The sequence below is a fragment of the Lepidochelys kempii genome, chromosome 4, assembly GCF_965140265.1.
Source record: "Lepidochelys kempii isolate rLepKem1 chromosome 4, rLepKem1.hap2, whole genome shotgun sequence".
NCBI classification, from domain to species: Eukaryota; Metazoa; Chordata; order Testudines; family Cheloniidae; genus Lepidochelys; species Lepidochelys kempii.
Genome location: NC_133259.1, coordinates 103,073,626 through 103,095,076, shown reverse-complemented (window position 1 = coordinate 103,095,076; position 21,451 = coordinate 103,073,626).

Genomic DNA, 21,451 nt, shown 5'->3' with positions numbered 1-21,451 from the left:
CTTCAGCTGACATTCACATTGATCCCACAGTGTCTCATGTACAGGATGGCTTCTTTTGGAACACTAGGGAATGGTCACCATAGTTCTGCAATAAAAGCCACTTACCATCTGGCCTCCCTTCTGGAAATCTCTTCTCTAAGCCTGGCATGGCCTGAATAAACATCTTCATTTATAATAATTTTCATAATGATTTACATTGTTGACAGTACATGCATATTACATTTCTCTTCATAAGTTGCTAACTCAACCACCTGAGAGCATAGAAAATCAAACATTTCTGTTTTAATTTTTCTCCTGAATAACCTCCACGTAATTAACAATAATCTCTTCTTATGTTTAGATTTGTATTCTTATTTTGGATTTTTAAAACTGTACCCTTGACACACTCTGGTCAGCATTTTTCTGATTTTTGGATGTAAATTCTCTCAGTGCTAGTCCTACATGAATGCCAAGAGATGAACAAAACACATACTCTTCTGGGTTCTCACTCACACAACTTCAGTTGGAAGCCATGGGGGGGGAGGGGAATGAGCCTTAGGTTCTACCCTAAAAACAAAAAAAGAGGCCAAAACAAAAAACAAAAAGTGTGCAATTCTGAGAACAGCCTGCTACCAATCCCCAATATTTATACCTACTGCTTGATAGCATAAGCAACTCAGCTGTTATCAACTGAGTCACAGGGTTGTATAGGGCTAGAGGTGCTGCCAAATAACATATGGATATATACACATTCAAAGCAACATCATAGCAGAGATTAATTTGAAATCAATGAAGGCTTTATTGATAGGAGAAATATGTTCCTTGTGATGGAATGTGTACAGATGTCCTATATAGTATTTGTCACTTCCAAGTGCACTTCAAGGATAGCTGTACATAGAGCACATGGAGTAACCCAATCTAGAGGACACAAACATGGACGAGGACTGAAACAGAGAGAAAATTATTGTAATTGTCCAGACAAACAGACAAAAAAGTAGCATTTGACCTGAGAATTCAGGAACAATTAAAGAAACGGAAGTGACAAAAAAAGGAGATAGCTCTTGCCAGCACAAGTCCTGCAGAGTTCTATAGATTTTTATTAACATGATTTCTGTCTTATCTTGACATAGCCTTAGCCAATTTAATGTAGTCTGTAGCGCTGTCTTAGTCAGGCATTGGGACAGTTGAAAGACCAGATTATCCAGGTCTGATGGAAGGAGAGATCAGGTCTGCAGTCAATATACTGATGTCACACATAGAATCATAGAACCATAGGACTGGAAGGGATCTCCAGAGGTCATCTAATCTAGTCCCCTGCTTCCCATGGCAGGACTAAGTATCATCTAGACCATCCCTGTTCGTCTAAACTGCTCGTAAAAATCTCCAATGATGGGGATTCCACAACCTCCCTAGGCAATTTTTTCCAGTGATTAACCACCCTGGCAGTTAAGAAGTTTTTTCCTAATGTCCAACCTGAATCTCCCTTGCTGCAGTTTAAGCCCATTGCTTCTTGTCCTATCCTCAGAGGTTAAGAAGAACAATTTTTCTCCCTCCCTACTTTTAACAACCTTTTATGTACTTGAATACTGTTATCATGTCCCCTTTCAGTCTTCTCTTTTTCAGACTAAACAAACCCAATTTTTTCAATCTTCCCTCATAGGTCATGTTTTCTGGACCTTTAATCATTGTTGTTGCTTTTCTCTGGATTTTCTCCAATTTGTCCACATCTTTCCTGAAATGTGGTACCCAGAACTGGACACAATATTCTAGTTGAGGCCTAATCAGCATGGAGTAGAGCTGAAGAATTACTTCTTGTGTCTTGCTTAGAACCCTCCTGCTAATACATCCCAGAATGATGTTCACTTTTTTTACAACAGTGTTATATTGTTGACTCATATTTAGTCTGTGGTCCACTATGACCCCCAGATATCTTTCTGAATTACTCCTTCCTACTCAGTCATTTCCCATTTTGTATGCGTGCAACTGATTGTTCCTTCCTCAGTGGAGTACTTTACATTTGTCCTTATTGAATTTCATCCTATTTACTGCATTTAGACCATTTCTGCAGTTAGTCCAGATCATTTTGAATTATAATCCTATCCTCCAAAGCACTTGCAATCCCTCCCAACTTGGTATCATCCGCAAATTTTATAAGTATACTCTCTATGCCATTATCTTAATCATTGATGAAGATACTGAGCAGAACCTGATCCAGAAGTGATCCTTGTGGAACATCACTCATTATGACCTTCCAGCATGACTGTGAACCACTGATAACTACTCTTTGGGAATGGTTTTCCAACCGATTATGCACCCACCTTAAAGTATCTCCATCTAGATTGCATTTTTCTAGTTTGTTTATGAGAAGGTCATGGAAGACAGTATCAAAAGCTTTACTAAAGCCAAGATATACCACGTCTACCACTTCCCCCCTATCCCCAAGGCTTGTTACCCTGTCAAAGAAAGTTATCAGGTTGGTTTGACATGATTTGTTCTTGATAAATCCATGCTGACTTTTTTATCACCTTATTATCTTTTACATGTTTGCAAATTGATTGTTTAATTACTTACTCCATTATCTTTCCAGGTACAGAAGATAAACTGACAGACTTGTAATTCCCCAGGTTGTCCATATTTCCCCTCATCCATTTATTCCTTCAGAATCATTTCACACTTTTCCTAACAGCCGTCATGTGATTTTTAATAGGATGTTTAGCTAAAAAGAAACATTTCATCCTACATTCCCGGGATAGAATCACAAAATCTATTGCCTTGAGGTATCAAAAACAGCTGACCAATCTAAGAGAATCAGTAGCCACTTCACTTTTGTTCCTTGCTACTAGGAGATCATCCTCCATCCGCATTAGTTGATCTCTGCGCCATACCTAGGCAGAAAAATCAGTTGTCCAAGAAAGTCTGTAATTACTAGAAATCCCCAGAGGTGGTTCACCACAAGATTGTCCAGGCCCAAAGGATGGTTGATTGAGAATGGGCTTAACAACCATTCTTTTTGGGGAGATAGTACTGTGTTCTCACAACTGGAGGAATTAACAATATGCACAGATAAAGAAGCCAATGCCACTGTTTGCTGGATTTTACCAGTTTAACCATTCATAAGTGTTAGTGCCCTAATCTGTGAAAGTAAAAACTCCAGTAGGACACCTAGAACCTGAGTCTGAAAGTGGATGAAATTTACCAGAGAAGATAATGTGTGTCATCCGCTGACATTAATTTGCTACTCGTAACCCCAGATTCAATTGATTTTATCTGCTATGTAGCTAAACTCCTTACAGTGAGTGACTAATTACTCTGCTCTCAGGCAAAAGAAGCCCAGCCCTTGGAAATGTTTCACTGCTGGGAACTCTGTATGCTGCAGAGGAGACTATTTCCTTCCCCTACATTAGTCATGACACAAGATTTCAAAAATGATGTGTGGTAATTAATCTGAGTAGGAGTGGGATGGCTTCTGCCAGTGCTCTAGCCCTCAGCTCCTTTGTTTTATCTGCAACATCTCAAAGGAGAATGGTTTCTTTCAAATCAATCAATCTATGCATATGAAATAAAAAATCAAAACAAATAATTTCAACATGATATGTCAGACTGAAACAACATTTGACATTTTTCATTTTGAAAATATCAATTCTAATTGACTTTTCAAAATAGTTCATTGAACATTTCTGAAATTTTTGTTTTCAGGTTGTTTTTAGGCTGGAACTATTCACTAAATTTGACCTTAATCTGTGAATAGTTTTGGTGCCCCAAAAAAGTGCATTTTGAGGGGCAAAATTACTATTTGCCAAAAAAATTTACCCAGCTCTAGTAAGGAGGATATACAGGAAGAAGACATTTAGTAGCCATTATATGGTTGGCTGAAGACAAAATGTAGGTATAAAGAACTGATAAGTATGGGCCACCTACTAAACAACTTCTACCTTACTGAAGTCTGCAGCACAAAAAATTCCATCTCTCTCCATAAAAAAAGCATTGAAATAGATCCTCTGCCCTGACAGGTAGTGGCTAGGATGATCTGCTGGCTTCAAAATGAAGGTGCATACCACCAAACTCCATGTCTTGCCCAGATATGACCTACAGAAATATTAACCTAATTTCCTAAGGTGATCAAATGGGAAAGCCCTCTGCAAGGATAGGTAATCGATATTGTATTATTAGGGGTCCTCTAATACAATATCACAATTTCACTTTCCCTTTGCAGTCTGCTTACTATGCAAAGTCCCTGTTGATAAAATATTTCCAGTTCATATTGCTTTGATGAGACGTGACAGCAAAAAGATACAGCAAAACAATAAACCCTTTAGAAAACACTACCAGGATTCGAAAAAGACTGCTATTCTCCAACACAATCAGTTCAGCCTTATTATTTAACATCACCAATTACACCAGTGACAAAATGAGTCTGCCTTTTAAAAAGAAAGAGTGTAAAAGTCATTTCATCCAAGATTTCATCCTAATTTACACCCTCATGGAAAATAGGGTTGGAAAAGACTTCATAGGATTTTCTAGATCAGCCCCTTATACTACTCTTTTAATATCTTATTTGACCTTTTCTTAGAAATGAAGGGATTGTGCCATAGACACCTCTGTAGGCTCACTGCTCCACTCTTTGACTGACCTCAGAGTTTTTCTTAATATCTAAGCTAAATGGAGCCTTTTCAACATTGCCCTCATTACTCCTTGCATTCAGATTAATCATTACCCTCTACTGTTTCTCTTTACATATTTATGTAGACTTTTACCATGTCCTCCTAGTCATTCTTTCAGATTATTTTTCTTACTAACTTATTTGGAGAATTAAAAAAATAATAATTTGTAGTAAAAATCTATTATAACAACATTGTTTAAATAAGCAAGTACCTCACTTTTTTGTTTTTGTTTTATAGCTCATTTTGGGCTTGTCATGCAATAAGAAACTTCACAATACGAAGAAGAAGGAAGTCAGACTAAACAGTGACATCCACTTCCTGAGCAAATGCAAGAACAGAAGTTGGTCTAATAAAAGATGTTACCTCACCTACCTTATGTCTTCAATAGCCTCACTGGGCTGTTATAGTGCCAACAAAACATATTCATTACTTATGGTTTTTACTTTTCATATTGTGGCAACTTTCTATACTATATAAATGTAATATTATACTATGGCACCTTTTATGAATGCAACTGCAAGTCCCTTTCCAAAAAGTTAAAATTATAAACTGCCCGGTTATTCTGTAAATGTTTTATTCAAAAAATACCTCAGTGGAAGTTTTCATTCCATTAACAACAACAAAACCGTCATAGTTATAGACTGTAACAAATACTACACAATCAAACTGTCAGTGTCCATGTTGGTATTAATATAAAGAATTTGCAGGATATGCTATGAATTATTGATATGTGACCATCATGTGAATAAAGATATTTCAAAATATTTTAAACATTTTGATAAGCTCTATCCAAAAATATCAAAGTCAAAATTACACTAACGTCCTAAAACAATGCTGTTCTTCTTAGTGTCACAAATTCAAGTAATTTTATATTTGATAGCAGTTATCCCTCTGATTATATAAGATTTTTTTTCTTTTTAAAATTTAAATGGCATTTGTTATTTACATTTTTTTTTCTGCAGAGAATTGTGATATAATTGTCTGGTAGGAATGGGTCAAATCCTGCGAACTGCCAGTTGCCCTCTTCTTCTAAAGTTAGTGTGAGCTGAAGGTGTATAGCACATCCTAGCAAGGGGAAGTCAAAATAAACTACCTTACCTTAGGGCCCTGGTTCAGAGCTCCTAAACATCAAGGGATTTGCCTAACCATTATGCTTACCTCAGATTACTCCCTACTGGAAGCACCTTGGCATTTAGGCCTGATCCAAAACCCACTGAAGTCAATTGAAAGACTACCTTTGATTTCAGTGGCTTCTTGATCAGTCCCTTATGCCCAATTCCTCAGACGTATTTAGGTGCCTAATTCCCATGGGAATCTGAGTCCTAGAGCCTTCCAAAATATTTCTAGTAAACCCAGTGGTAGAGAGTGTGAGTAGTGTGAGATGACACTTTTTTCTCCTCAAAAAACAAACAAACAAATATTCTGATACTTTGCCTAATTTTGCTCAGGTAAAAATCGAACACGCTGCCACATGTATTATTTTGTGCTCCAAAATATACCACTTTTTCCTCAGAAACATGATACTTTTTGTGAAAATCTGAAATTGGTTTCATAGTAAGTATTTCCAGCTCTCCTCATGCATACATGGTGAACACCAATAAATCCAGACACAGAGTACTATTGGTACATTATTTTTCCATTTGGCTGTCTACGGCACTACACATAGTGGTGCAGAGTATTGGGATGTGCTAAGTAATAGTGGCCTACATTGTTTAAACGTGAATAGTGCTTTTGAATACCTCAGTTTTTGGGTGCCCAACTTGAGACACCTTAAGGCGACTTGGTTTTTAGAAAGTGCTAACACCCATTGTCTGAAAATCAGTCCTCTTTAAGATGTCCCAGACATAGGACCCCCCCAAAAATGAAGGAACCAAAAACTGGTAGGCGCTGTTGATACTATAGGCAGAGTCTTTATTTGTGTTTTAATAAGAAGTCTTACATTCTGATAATACATTGCATGTCCTTGCCAACCATAATAGCATCCTTTGAACTCAGGATTCTAGATGGTTGACAAGAATGTAAAGGTGTAGCAGGTATATAGCAAAAACTACATATTTTCTTCCATTGATTATTTTGATGGAAAATAGCTAACATGACAATATTTGTATTATTTAATTAGATATTTATTACTAGAGTTACAATTTTATTTAACTATAGTTATTTTGCCATCTAGGGACATTAAAGGTTCTGTCATTTATCATTTATATCAACTTTCATTTAATTATCCATTATTTACTCCAAATTATTTTAATATTTATCTAAACATGACTTTTTGGAGAATAAAAAATATTAAAGATGATGCCAGGGGAATTTTTTCTTTATATTTTCTGACAAACTATTTAAATACATATTGAAACAACTCTCTCTCTCTCTCTCTCTCTCTCTCTCTCGCTTATGCCATTCACCAAAATGTACATGGCATTACAGTATTTGAATTAAAATAACTTTTTAATTTCTCCAAGACCAGCTGCATGGCATCTGTTTCAGCAGAGTCACTGACAAACACATTTAGACAAGCCTAAAAAATTAAGTGGATTATGGGGAATAACTAATCAGTTTTAATCTGTGCATCAAATAATGAATGATAACTCAAAGGAAAGGAGGCAAAACTGGTTAGAGGGTAACTGCTGATACTAATATTTCAAAATACAACTTCACACAACTTTTTTAGAATATTCAAAAGCTAAAATAAACTCAGTTTCCTTTGATTCTGGCATTAGTTGCCACTAGCCTGTACTGCTATGCACTCCAGCTTCAGAGCGTCACTTGAGTTTATTTTAAAGCTAATAATATTTCAGGTTGGCAGCAACTCACTTCCCAGTTGACTTATTTTATCTGAAACCATTCTCATGTTCCAACTTAAAACAACTTCTCTGGAGCTGAAATTACTTGGCACCTAAATGAACACTCTTCCCCAACTTATAGACAATATCTGTGCTGGTTAGAACAAGAAACGTGACCAGTTGATTACAAATGGGTAGGGTGCCCATATGTCCAATTTTGGCTGGGACAGTCCCTTTTTTAGGTCCTGTCCCAGCCGTCCCGACTTTTTTGGCAAAACTGGGTATTTGATGATCAGTTAGCAAGAGCAAACAGGACATTGGGGGAGGGATAGCTCAGTGGTTTGAGCATTGGCCTCCTAAACCTAGGGTTGTGAGTTCAAGCCTTGAGGGGGCCATTTAGGGATCTGGGGCAAAAATTAGGGATTGGTCCTGCTTTGAGCAGGGCGTTGGACTAGATCATCTCCTGAGGTCCCTTCCAACCCTGATATTCTATGATTCTATGAAATGCCCAGTTTTGCCAAAAAAGTGGAGGGGGACCCCTAGCGGGACATGGAGGTGTGTGAGGGGGTCAGGAGTGGCAATGCCAGCCCTGTGCTGGAGGGAAGGCCAGGCAGAGCAGCTCAGGCCAGCCTGCCCCGCATGCAGTGGGGAGAGGGAGGCCTCAGGTGGCCCTGTGCACGGACATGTGGTGGCGGGGGCTCGGAAGACTAGCCCTGTGCATGGTCAGGTGGCAGGGGGGCTCAGAAGACCAGCCTCATACATGAGCAGGCAGCAGGAGGCTCAGCTGACAAGTTCCATGCATGGGCAGGCAGCCTTGGAGGACCATACCTACAGACGGGGGAGAAAGGGGATCGCGGCTGGGCGGTGAGGGGGCATGGAGGACCAGCCTCACATGCAGGCAGGCAGCTGGGACGCTTGGACCAGCCCCATGCAGGGAGAGCAAAGGAGGTCACAGGGGGGAGTGGGGTCATGGGCCAGCCCTGGGCGCCAATGGGGAGGCTGGCCCCAAATGGGTGGGAGGCAGGGTGAACTTACTGTGTGGTTGGGAGGTGAGGATGGCCTCAGGCAGTCCTGCGTGTGGGGAGTCAGTGGGTGGGGGGAGGCTGGGGCCAGGAGGGAGGGAGACCTCAGCCTGGCCCCGTGCTGGTGGGAGGCAGGGCAGGCTTGGGCTGGGCCGGGGGGGTTCGGGCCAGCCCAGGGCTGTCCTGTTTTCCCTTTGGTAAAATATGGTCACCATACAAATGGGAACAATGAATTCTAAACTGGCGAGAGACTTCCAGTCATATGAACCCCAGGGCAGTAGATTTTGGTTATATGGAAAGAGAAGCCTGTTTCACAGTGTGGAGGACAGTGTGGAACAGTCAGTGGTGGGCTTGTGTAGTAGAAACTATGCCCACTGATACATGTCTGAACAGACGTGACTGAAGGTCACAGCATTTGCGAGTTGTGTTCAGCATCACCTGTACCAAGTCTGTTGCCTCCCCAGGTGATGGGCTTTGAGACACATAAAAGGGAGGCTTTCCATCCCAGTTGACAGAAGGAGAAACACCTGCAGGGAGGCTTCTACAGTGGTTCCAGGGTAACAGAGAAAGACTGGAAAGGAACAGGAAGGCTCTGCAGGGGACACAGGGTCAGGGACTTTAAACACCAGCCAGATGGAAAGACCTGACCGGAGCTACCTGCAATGAGGGACAGAATAAAAAGGCTGGAGGAAACTCCAAGCAGCAGGACATGGGTTTCTGGAAAGAAATGTTGATCCCAGTAAGGCGGCAGAGAAATGAACTTATTGATTTATGCTCACTCTTGAACTATGATGTTGTTCTAATAAACCAAACTCCAAGAAGGAGTGTTGTGTGACTCACAAGAGTCTGGGTGTAATTTTTGAGACCCCTAAGAAAGAGAAATGGAAGAAGTGGCAGGATCTGCTATCAGATGAAGCCTGTTATGTTATCAGAGACCAAGGCAATGATGTCATACCTTATGGTTGTAGCTAAGGGTCAGAACTGGAATCAGGAAACAAGTGCAGGGCTGGAAACTAAGCTGCATGACTAGGGACAAGACTGGGCCAAAGGCAGGAATGGAGCAGTCTGAGGCCTGTGGAGTCTGTCACCACTATCAGGCAGAGCAGAGGAGACTTCCAAGCCATAAAGTAACATTGAGAAGATTGAGTTGCTGTTTCTCCTGTGAGGCTTTTATACCTGCTGTGAGTCACCAGAACAGCTCCTGATTTCTGGATTAGATGGTCCCTATCATAGGAATGACTCATCCCTGCATGTGACTTAATCAGGCTTCAATTCAGGGATGACTTATCACCTCACACTGATGTTCAGTTGTGATGTCTTGTAGCATGGCCTGAACTTGTGTATACACTTCTGTATATAGACACACATCGTTAAAAGGCATGCTTGAGGGAACAAGTGAATTACAACATGACCAGAAACTCTAGTCAGGACAGGACCAAATTGACTTCCAGTTGCTACAAGAACTCAGTGCTGCAATCTCCAATATCCGTGCATGCTCTACCTTTGTCTTGCCATTTCTCAGGCAAATAACTGATACCACACCAAAAAGTGCTGGACCAGATAATTGCACTCAGGGAATCTGGAGGACAGCAAGGAAGTGTCTGCACAGAGTCAATGGGGTTCCACATAGGTGCCAGGGTCCACCCATGTTGAGCTTATTGCAGGTTTGTAACATAAGCCTTGATTCTGCAAGGAGATGCACGAATATGGACCCATTTATCTGCATGGTCTCACTGAAGTTAATAGACATTACGCTAGCTCTTGCACTTACAAATCAGACCCTAAATATTTCTCTCATCTTCCCAGACATGAGGTTTTCTGGTCCTACTTTCAAGATCTTACAAACAGAATTGTTTTGAGAAGAGCATTAATTCAGAAATACAGTTGCTGCCTGTATGTGTGTGAACAAGAAATATTCCAAAGGGAATGGGGGAGAAGCCAAAATTGAGGACCTTCTGTGTCATTTTACTCATAGTAGAGCTTATCAGATAAAGGGGAGAGGAGGAAACCGTGAATATTTTTTTTCCATTTTTCTTAATATTTTGTTTAAAAAAAACTTCTCACCATATTTCACTCATCAGTGTGGCTTCATCTTTCTTTTTTAAAGCTGTTGCACAATTTAAAAAACATAATAATCTAACAGTAGTACTTCTGTCAATCAGGTATTTCTTATTATTGCTCTTATTCTGCGTAGAATCATGAGTGTGGATTTATACAAAGGTCAACAGTGGAAAGGAACTTTACTGAATAGTATTAAAACAGACTCAATTCATATCTGATGTAAACAGTTACAACTTTTATGACATCAGCAAAATTGCACTTGTCAGTGGGAGAGGGATGCTGAAGCAATGCTATAAACAGCTGCATTATTCTCCCTTCTTCCTGCACCTAAGCTTAATACTTAGCTGAAGCACAGGCAGGTGTTCTGTCTTTTCAGGACTTTTCAGAGCAGAGTTAATCTCAGAGCTAATGTACTAAAAATCCTGTATGTAACCGTTATTAACAGTCACCAGTCAGCTTCCGGGACAGACTAGCATCCAGTTTCTTAGGCTTCATCTAGATGAATAGTTAGAGTGTGGCTAGGTGAGGTATAAATCTACAGGGCACTAGTATGCAATATGCAATATGCCTGGGTGGATCCTGCTACTGTGTACTAAATGTTCGCTAGTGTGCGGTAGCAGAATCCGCACTGGCATTTAGAATGTGGCACGCTACTGAGCTGTAGATTGACACCCCAGTTTTCAGCACACTCTCTGTTCACCAAGACAAGTCCTTAGTAAATAAGCATTTAATGCACATAGAAAACATTATAAATAATATCTGGAATTCTATGAATAACTTTTATACAAAAGCTTTTGGGCAGCAAATCTACTGGTATTCCTTATAAAGACTTCCCCTGGTGTTGCTCTATGACATATATTTAAATGCAAGATTCCAGCAATGTTTACCTTAGCACACTCTTAAATACATTCACCTCTGATATTTTTTACAAAATGATTTCTTAGTCTTCAAAGCATGACCATAACATGTACTATGTGTCACCTGGACTCTTCAGAGCTCAAGGAGAATGTGAGCATCTCAGTTCTTTTCCAAATACTTCAGAATTGAGTTAGCAAACAAACAGTCTGGGGATTTGCACAACTTGCAGCATTCCAGCTCTTGGGTATAGCTGACTGTTCCTCAGTTGCTAGTAAAACAGAAATCTGTTATATGTATCCAAAGAAGTACAGATGTACAATATTGAATCCTTGGATTTCTACTGGGCTCTCACTCCATAGGGCATTATCTTCTCCCCATAAGCTCAGCTAAGTCAGGACAGACTATACTGTCACTGTCATGTACACTTTGTACACAGTAGGTTGCAGGGCTGCTACTAGCCGGCAGGTTCTTTTACCAAATATGGACTGGCTACAGAACTTCCTTCTCAGAGAGATACACACCAGATATATTCACTATATAAGGTCCTTTAATGTTCTTCAGGGTCTGGCTGAGGTTAGCTTAAATAAGGCATGTTGCACAAAGTGCCATCTAGTTGCTGAATAGTATAATGCAGTTTAGAATTCTAATACCTCTCCCCGTTTAAGTTCTACATTCCTACCACTTACACAATTTACACTATCTTTGAAGTTCAGTGTGGATCAGTCTGCTAAGTGTCTCTGAATCTAATTTCTAATTGCACAACCTTTACACATAACAACTGTGGTTAGTTTGGAATCCTTGAGTCTTCTTCTTGTTCTTCATCTGCCATCTGTAGAGTTTGCTATGTTGATTGTTCTTTTGGGGAACAAACTGTAGATGTTGATGGTTTCTGTTGATCTCCTCATTGTCAGTCTCAACCACATATGATCTGGACCCTGAATTCTTTTTCTGTACAACAGATGGAATTGTCCATCATTTTTCTCCATCCACTTTGACACAAACAAAATCACCATGTTCTAGACACAGTAGTTCTCTGAGTGTCATCTGTTGTAAAGTGGTTCATAAGCTCTTTTCACCTTTTTTCCCCCTAGTTGGCTGCTGTCTTCTTGCTTGGCCACTTTGGAGATAGATTCATTTTCTAAAGCTGGAACAGTAGTTCTGAGTTGTCTTCGCATCAGGAGCTTTACTGAACTATCTCCAGTAGCTGTACAGTACAGTAGATCTGTAACTCAGAAGAACAAGGAATAGAACTTCCTCTTGTAGGGTGTTCTTGGGTGTATCTACAGCTCTCTCAGCCTTTCCCTTCTCTTGTGGGTAATGTGGACTGCAAGTCCTATTTTGTTCAGAATGACTTAAATTGTGCTGCAATGAATTGTGGCCCATTGTCCATTACTAGGTGTTCTGAAATACTGAAATTAGAAGAACTGCACTTCAGTTTCTCAATAATACGGCAATGTGTTGTCTTTCAAGTACATTATTTGTATATATCTGGAAAAATAGTCCACTGTGACCAGGTAATGATGGCCACTGAATCTGCATAAATCTGTAACTAGTTTCTTCCAAGGTATGTCTACTAGAAATGCTGTTATTAAAGGTTCTTTGTATTGTATTGGTCTGTTAGTTCTCCAATATTCATACACAGATACTTTATTCTTTATGTCCTTGCTGATTACTTGCCATTACACTGACTGTTTGGACATTTCACAACATTTACTTAATCTTTCATGACCCTCATTAATGCGGTTTAGAGTTTTGCCTCTCATTTCATTCAGAATTACAATGCAATTGCCTTTAATCATGAGCCAATTTAACTTGCTTGATTGTACACATCCTGCAAAATAGTATCTTGACACTTCCTTAGTGTCCTTTGGATACTTGGGCCAGCTAGCCCTAATAACTTAGAACTTCATGCAGTTGCATGTCTATCGAAGTTGCTTTTTGTAGCTTGTGTAGTCTCTTTTATGACACTGGTCGATATATGTCAACATCATCCATGTACATGTTTATATCATCTTCGAGCTCATGTGTAGTTAAGTGTGATGCCGGGCTCCATGTCAGAGTGTCTGCTATTACCAGATTTTTCCCAGGAACATATTTAATAGTTGGGTTAAATGATATTAACCTTATCAAACGATGCTGGCATCTCAGTGCTGATGAGTCTTTTCCATTGATGATGGTTACAAGCCGTTTGTGGTCTGTTAGGGTAAAATAATCCAACCACACAGATATCCATACAAGATCTCACATGCCCATATGATTGCCAGGCATTTCTTTTCAATCTGTGCATATTGTTTTTCTGCTTCTGTGGTGGCCTAGCCTATGCAGTTCAGAATACCTTCAGGGCTAGTCAGAGGTGTGTCAGGTCAGCTCTGAGAGGGATTGGAAGTTATTGTAAGTCCCTTCTGAGTGGCTATTACATCTGCTTCTGTGTCAGTTTGAAAGTCAATGGTCTTTCCATGAATATTCAGCTTCATTCTCCAGGTTGCAGCATTCTGTGTTATCACACATGATAGATTCCAGAAATGATAACTTGATTGTCTGTAACATGAGTCAGTTCTCTGACTCATACACGTACTGTAGTGCAATCTCTTTATCATGAAAGTGTAACTTACAAATGTAGATTTTTTTACATATTTGCACTCAAAAACAAAAAAAAAATGTAAAACTTTAGAGCCTACAAGTCCACTCAGTCCTACTTCTTGTTCAGCCAATTGCTAAGAGAAACAAGTTTGTTTACATTTACATTGTCCACTTCTTTTTACAATGTCACCTGAAATTGAGAACAGACATTCACATGGCACTGTTGTAGCTGGCATTGCAAGGTATTTACATGCCAGATCTGCTAAATGTTCATACGCCCCTTCATGCTTTGGCCACCATGCTAGAGGACATGCTTCCATGCTGATGCTTGTTAAAAAAATAATGCATTAATTAAATTTGTGACTGAACTCCTTGCAATTGTATGTTTCTGTGTTTTACCCACATTCTGCCATATATGACCCAGGATGTTGTTTGTTTTAAGAGCACTTTCACTGCAGGTTTGACAAAATGCAAAGAAGGTAACAATGTGAAATTTCTGAAGATAGCTACAGCACTCGACCCAAGATTTAATAATCTGAAGTGCCTTCTAAAAGCTCATCAGGACAGGGTGTGGAGCATATTTTCAGAAGTCTTAAAAGAGCAACACTCTAATGAAGAAACTTCAGAACCCAGACCACCAAAAAAGAAAATCTACATTCTGATGGTGGCATCTGACTCAGATGATGAAAATGAACATGCATTGGTCTGCTCTGCTTTGGATCGTTACTGAGCAGAACCCATCATCAGCATGGAAGCATGTCCTCTGGAATGGTGGTTGAAGCATGAAGGACATATGAATCTTTAGTGAGTCTGGCATGTAAATATCTTGCAATGCTGGCTAAAACAGTGCCACACAAATGCCTGTTCTCACTTTCAGGTGACACTGTAAACAAGAAGAAAAGGAAGACTTGTGGCACCTTAGAGACTAACAAATTTATTTGAGCATAAGCTTTTGTGAGCTACAGCTCACTTCATCTGATGTATTTCCACCGAATGCATCTGATGAAGTGAGCTATAGCTCATGAAAGCTTATGCTCAAATAAATTTGTTAGTCTCTAAGGTGCCACAAGTCCTCCTTTTCTTTTTTGCGGATACAGACTAACACGGCTGCTACTCTGAAACCTGTAAACAAGAAGTTGGCAGCATTGTTTCTCTGAGCGATTGGCTGAACAAGAAGTAGGGCTGAATGGATTTGTAGGCTGTAAAGATTTACATTGTTTTATTTTTGAATGCATTTTTTTACCTAATTCTACATTTTTAAGTTCAACTTTCATGATAAAGAGATTGCACTACAGTACTTGTATTAGATCAATTGAAAAACACTATTACTTTTATTTTTTACACTGGAAATATTTATAATAAAAATAAATATAAAGTGAGCACTGTACACATTGTATTCTGTGTTGTAATTTAAATAAATATATTTGAAAATGTGGAAAACATCCAAAAATATTTATATTAATAGTATTCTATTCTTGTTTAACAGCATGAGTAATCATGCAATTAATTTTTTTACTTGCTTGACAGCCCTAGTATAGATCAAAGTAATTGTTAAACATATAACAGTGTTAATTTGGTGTTTAAACTTCATGAAAACTAATGAGATGTTACATGCATTGTTTTCACTTATCTGTATCCTGTTATAATGTAATAGCAAACATTTACCTTGTGTATACCCCTGTAACTAAATAACCCATCAATCAAGGAAAGAAGTCTTGTGAAATGCAAATGAAGAACTTTTTAACAGAAAAATGCTAATGTCAAAGCATGCAGTCATTGTGTGTTATGATCGGAGATCAAAGACTCTAAATGCATTCCTCACTCTCTGTGATCAAAGGAAAAGCCCAGATGGGTAGTTACACTGTCAGCTTGTTTTCTGTGAGAAGAAGCTATTAGTATGGATTCAAGAAAAGATCCTGCATCCTTGTTTGGATTCTTACAGGGAAGTGTACCAGATTTAAAGCAGCGATCCTTAGAGACAATCTCGATACCTGAAAAAACTTTTGGGATACTGGTAGTTTATTACATCGCTGTCACCATTTGGAATTACAAACTGTGCCTCTCCTGTATATTTATTTTACTTGCTTTAACCTTTCAGTAACTCTCTCTTCCTTTTCTTAACTAATACATCTTCAATTATTTTACTATAGAATTGGTTGCCAGTGTTGTCTTTTGTGTAAGATCTAGAGAACCAATTGATCTGGGGCAACTGATGGGTCTCTTGGGACTGGGAGCAACCTGATGTGGTGTAGATTTTTGGTTTGAATGACCTTTTATCACAAAGTCTAGTTTGTATGGACTGGATAGACTGGAGAGTCTGAGGGGACTTTCTGTGACTCCATGGTACAATTGGCATATTGTTCAAGGAGTTCACATTTGTCACTGGCTTTGTGAAATTTAATTATAGAATTCACTACCAGCTTTGGGTGTCCGCCCTGTTTTCTGACAGTTTGCCCTGAAGTAGACACTCACAGTTGTGAGTCACTTCAGACAATGTGGCAGATGTGTTATAGACTCACAGACTTTAGGCCAGAAGGGACCATTGTAATCATTTTGTCTGACCTTCTGCACATTGCAGGCTATACAACCTCACCCACTCCTGTAATAGACCCCTACCTCTGGCTGAGTTACTGAAGTCCTCAAATTATGATTTAAAGACTTCACATTACAGAGAATCCACCATTTACACTAGTTTAAACCTGCAAGTGGCCCACGCCCCATGTTTCCTAGGAAGGCAAAAAAACCCAAACAAACAGGGTCTCTGCCAATCTGACATGGGGGAAAATTCCTTCCTGATCCCATGTATGGCAGTCAGTTGGACCCTGAGTATTTCAGCAAGACCAAATACCAGACACCTGGGAAAGAATTTTCTGGAGTTGTGTTTGGAAATACTGATAAGTATTTTAAATGACCCTAGATACATAATGTGTGTTGTACCAAGAAAAAACAAAAATGGGAATTAAACAGTGAATGGTAATAAATAAGAATAGTTAAGTCAGATCAGCATATCTGAATCTGAACCTTGAATATTATCATAAATTAGCCCATAAACTACCTTCACTGAACCTTGAATATTATAATAATTAGCCCATAAACTACTTTACACATTAAGTGATTTCACCGTTTAAATAGTTACCAAACTTGAAGCACTATTTCCTAGACATCATTCAATTTTTTTCACAACTCTAAAGCTTCCTTCAGCTTTTAGATAAGGTAAAGTAAGTTCTTTCCCTGGGCTATCACAGCCTTGCATTTGCATTGGGTGCACAGTTCTAAAGACATGTTTCAGAGTAACAGCCGTGTTAGTCTGTATTCGCAAAAAGAAAAGGAGTACTTGTGGCACATTAGAGACTAACCAATTTATTTGAGCATAAATATGCTCCAATGCATATTTAATGCATCCGATGAAGTGAGCTGTAGCTCACGAAAGTTTATGCTCAAATAAATTGGTTAGTCTCTAAGGTGCCATAAGTACTCCCAGTTCTAAAGACATAAGATGACTTTTTCCCCAATTCGGTCCCCATTGTGATAAGGCCAGGCATGACTACAATACCTGTGCTTTATGCTGCTTCTAGCATGGGGTGTTGTACTACTGCCATAATCTGCCTTATTATATACACATTCTATATGCTATCTAATTGAATATTTTTTTCTGTAAAGATGATGTAATCATTTTAAAACATTTCATTCTTACATTTAGATTCTTCTGTTGAAAATATCATCAGTGAGATAAATAAAAAGATGCTAATCATTTTGTTTAGAGCAGCGCATTCATTAAAAAATAAGTCATTCAAACAATTATGCATGTGAGTAACTTTATGCATACGAGAAGGCTTGACTTCTGTAGGATTATCACAGTACTAAATCCTGCACCCAAAAGTATGTGGATGCATGATGAGACAGTGGCTGTAATCCTGGTACCAGATCTACGAAAGGACTGTGATATCTAAGTCCAAAATTTAGACACCACTGAGATCCTCAAAAGCCAAACTCAGTTTCTCTCTAACCTGCAGGCATCTGAAGTTCCTCAGCATCAACATTTTCACTCTAAAGTCCCCTAGTTTTCTGTGTTTTGGTTGTTGTGCATATGCACAGCTGCCTCAGTCCTGAGCCTATCCACCAGCTCAGCGCCAGTCTGATGCCTAAGCCACAGTAGGATCCTAAAATTATGTTTCCCACCCCATATTGACTGTAGAGTCTCCTTCTATCTCAACCAATATATATTTAATTATTTAAGTAATTCATACAAAATGGAACAGCTCTAACAGGAGAAATTGGGAAAGAATCATGGAAGATTATCCTCTAACCCAGTTGTTAGGGCACATAGCTAGGAAGGACTAACTCAAATCCCTTTAGCGCATAAGGCAGAGTGGGGAACTGAACCCAGACCTCCCACATCCTGGGTGAGTACCCTAAGTACTGGGCTAATAGCTATAAGGGAGGATGTCTCCTTCTCCAATTGATTTGTGTGGAGTTAGATATGTGATGTTGCCTTTCTTGCAAGAAACAGCTTAGATGCCTGATTCCAGGAGAGAACTAATGACTGTGAATCCTAAACAGAGATAGGCTCCTCCCTGCAGCATATACTTAGGTGCCAAACTCCTTGACGGGGTGCATCTTAAGATTCCTTGGGTTTCTTATAGGTAGCTCCCTGCTCATCTTTCTGGCTTTTGTGGATCACATTCTTAGGTGCCTATTTCTCCCCATTCATTGTAGAGGGAGCCTTGTGTATTTGTGAATTCTGCTGGGAGGCTAGGCACCTAAATGTTAGGCATTGCAATGTTCCCTTTGTGGATTTAGTCCTTGGTCTCTGGAAGTGAATAGAAAAGCTCTCATTAACTTAAGCAGGGATAGGATTTCATCCATTCAAGTTTCCAGCCTCCCTATCTCTTTTGCAACTTATCTGTGTAACTATCGGAAAAGAACACTATGCTGAGATACGTCTACCTGCTGCAGAAACTGATTTAAGGGAATATTAATCTCATTCTGAAGCAGCCACAGAAGGAACTCCTTAATGTTAACTAACACATTTTATAAGGCCTACTTTACTCTTTTCCCTCATCTATGTAACTAGCTACTTCTGTGCCCTCTATAATTGTACTGTTTCAACATCCTCCCCTGCCCACAGACATGCATCAAAAAGTAGTTCTTTCCAACTGATGTATTTCTTATGTGATTTCTTGCTGGAGAGTTTTCTGTTTGTTTGGGGGCACTGGGTTGCTTTATTTTTATTTTGTTTTGAAATTGTGAGGTTCTATGAACCACCTGGTTATGAGAGATGCAACCTGAAAAAAATAAGGTTAGTATTTTGCCTTTGGAAAAGATTAATTCTTTTTGTCATTGCTCTCCTCGGTGTAGGTGGAAATCTAAATTTGCTGCATTCACTAGGCTTCAAGGGTTAAGTATATCGAACTTTGCTTGCTAGATACGTCAAAAACTATTCATTATGGAAGAAACTTTTGAGGGCCAGGAAATCTCCGCAGAGAGTGAAACTTTAAGAGTATTACACAGTCTGCTGGGTTTCTAAACTGTTGCCGGAGGTGCTTCAAATCCCATAATGTACAAAGGTCATTTGCAAGCTCTGCTGTGGTTCTTGCAGTGATCACAAGCCCCAAAGGGACAATTGCAAAATTGACGTGTTATCTAGGAAAGACGACAGGCTGGATTCCTGTGAACCTCATAAACTCTTCAGCGGCAGAGAGAAATTCAAGGTTGAGGCGACACCTCTGACACTCCGTTCTCATTTGTAGCAACCCTATCAACACTGAATTTGCACACAGCAAAATTACAAAAATATTCTAAAAAGCTAAGGACATTCAGTGATGATTACTGCAGCATTCCCAGACTAACACATATTAATTACAGTATATTTAAGGTTTTAAGGGTGGGATTTTCAAAAGTGCTCAGCATGCTCCCATTGAAGTTAATAAGAGCAGACATAGGCTAACACTGAGTGCTTTTAAAAATTCCACTCTATATATATATAAGAATATATGTACTAATAGAATCTCATTGAAGGTGACTGGGATGTTTGGAGGTAATGAAGGCTGGCAAGGAATGGGTAAGTTATGGGAAAACTATCTTTATTATTGTTATTAATTATTATCATCGCTATATTTATTCTTATTTATTTATTTATTATTGAACAAAATGTATAATGTAACTGTTTTTTTTTTCTTCCTCAGTATGTGGGGTTTACTTTGAAAAGTTAGTCAGCATAAATGCCATGGGGCATCACCATTAGTTATAAAGTTTCTGAAGACCAAGTCATGTTTGGATATGCCTGTGGAAATCCATTGTCTCACTGCTATGACCTTAGGGACACCTTTGAAACTTCATTACCTTCAGTGCAGTTGTATACATTTAACTGATTGGAATTTAGGGTACATCTAGAACAAAGTTTGTGGCACTATTTCTCCAGAACACATTTGTGATTTACTCAGACTAAACTTTTGAGTAAACCACAAACATATGTGTCATCTAATACCATTTCTGGAGTGGCTAGAGAAAAACTTAAAATCATGTGTGTTAATCAAATCAAATGGCATTCAATAAACTTGAGGTAAAACAAGAGTCCAAACCTTTGTCTAGACATCTTATTAGTAAACAACTGCATTGATGATACACAAGGGGTCTTTACAGAATAGTATAAAAGGCCTTTATCTTAGGGCAAACAGTCCCAAGAACAAATAGGATCCAGAATGGAAATAGGATTCCGCTGTGGTTCCCAGCAGCTGAACCCGGGCAGGGAGCGGAATCGATCTCCCCCCCAGCCAGGCTCTCTCAGACAGCTGCCGGGCTGCAGAGCTGCGACCACGAGGGGCCATCATTAGAAGCAGCTCGCTCCTGCTCCCCACCTGGGGACCTTCCTGCCAAGGAAAGCAGCAGAACGTGCCAAGGGGGCCAGGCACAGCGAGAGGACAGAGCGCCCCCCACTGCAGGGGATGTGCAGCAGGGAGAGTGCAGCGAGGGGGGAGGGGATTGGCTGACAGGAACATGTGACCTCCCCTTTAGATTGTGCCCTCTCCCCCCCCAGTATGGGGAGGCACCAGTTGTCTATGGGGTGCCCTTGGGAGAGGGGGCAGAATGGGGCAGGAAGAGGCTGGGTGAGGGTGGGGCCTTGGAGGCAAGGATGGAGCGGGGGTCAAGTACCCCCTGGAAAATCCAGAAGTCAGCACCTATGTTTAGGCTGGAGCGTGAGCTCTGGGAGCCATGAGGGTGGGGACATCCCTAACCCTGAATATCTACACCACAATTTTTCTATCACCCTAAGGCCTGTATATGGTAACTAATGGAACCTGGATTCAAAGACAGAGATGAAAAAGTAATACTAAAGGAAAATGTTAAAACATTTTTTAAATATTGGTGACTTTTATGACCCCCATCACCATAGTATCTAAGCACCTCAGGGTCCTCCCAACCTCTCTGTGAGGTGTCAAAGTACTATTACCCCATTTTACAGGTGGAGAAATGAGTAAGTGAGTAAGGTCACAAAGCAAGCCTGTGG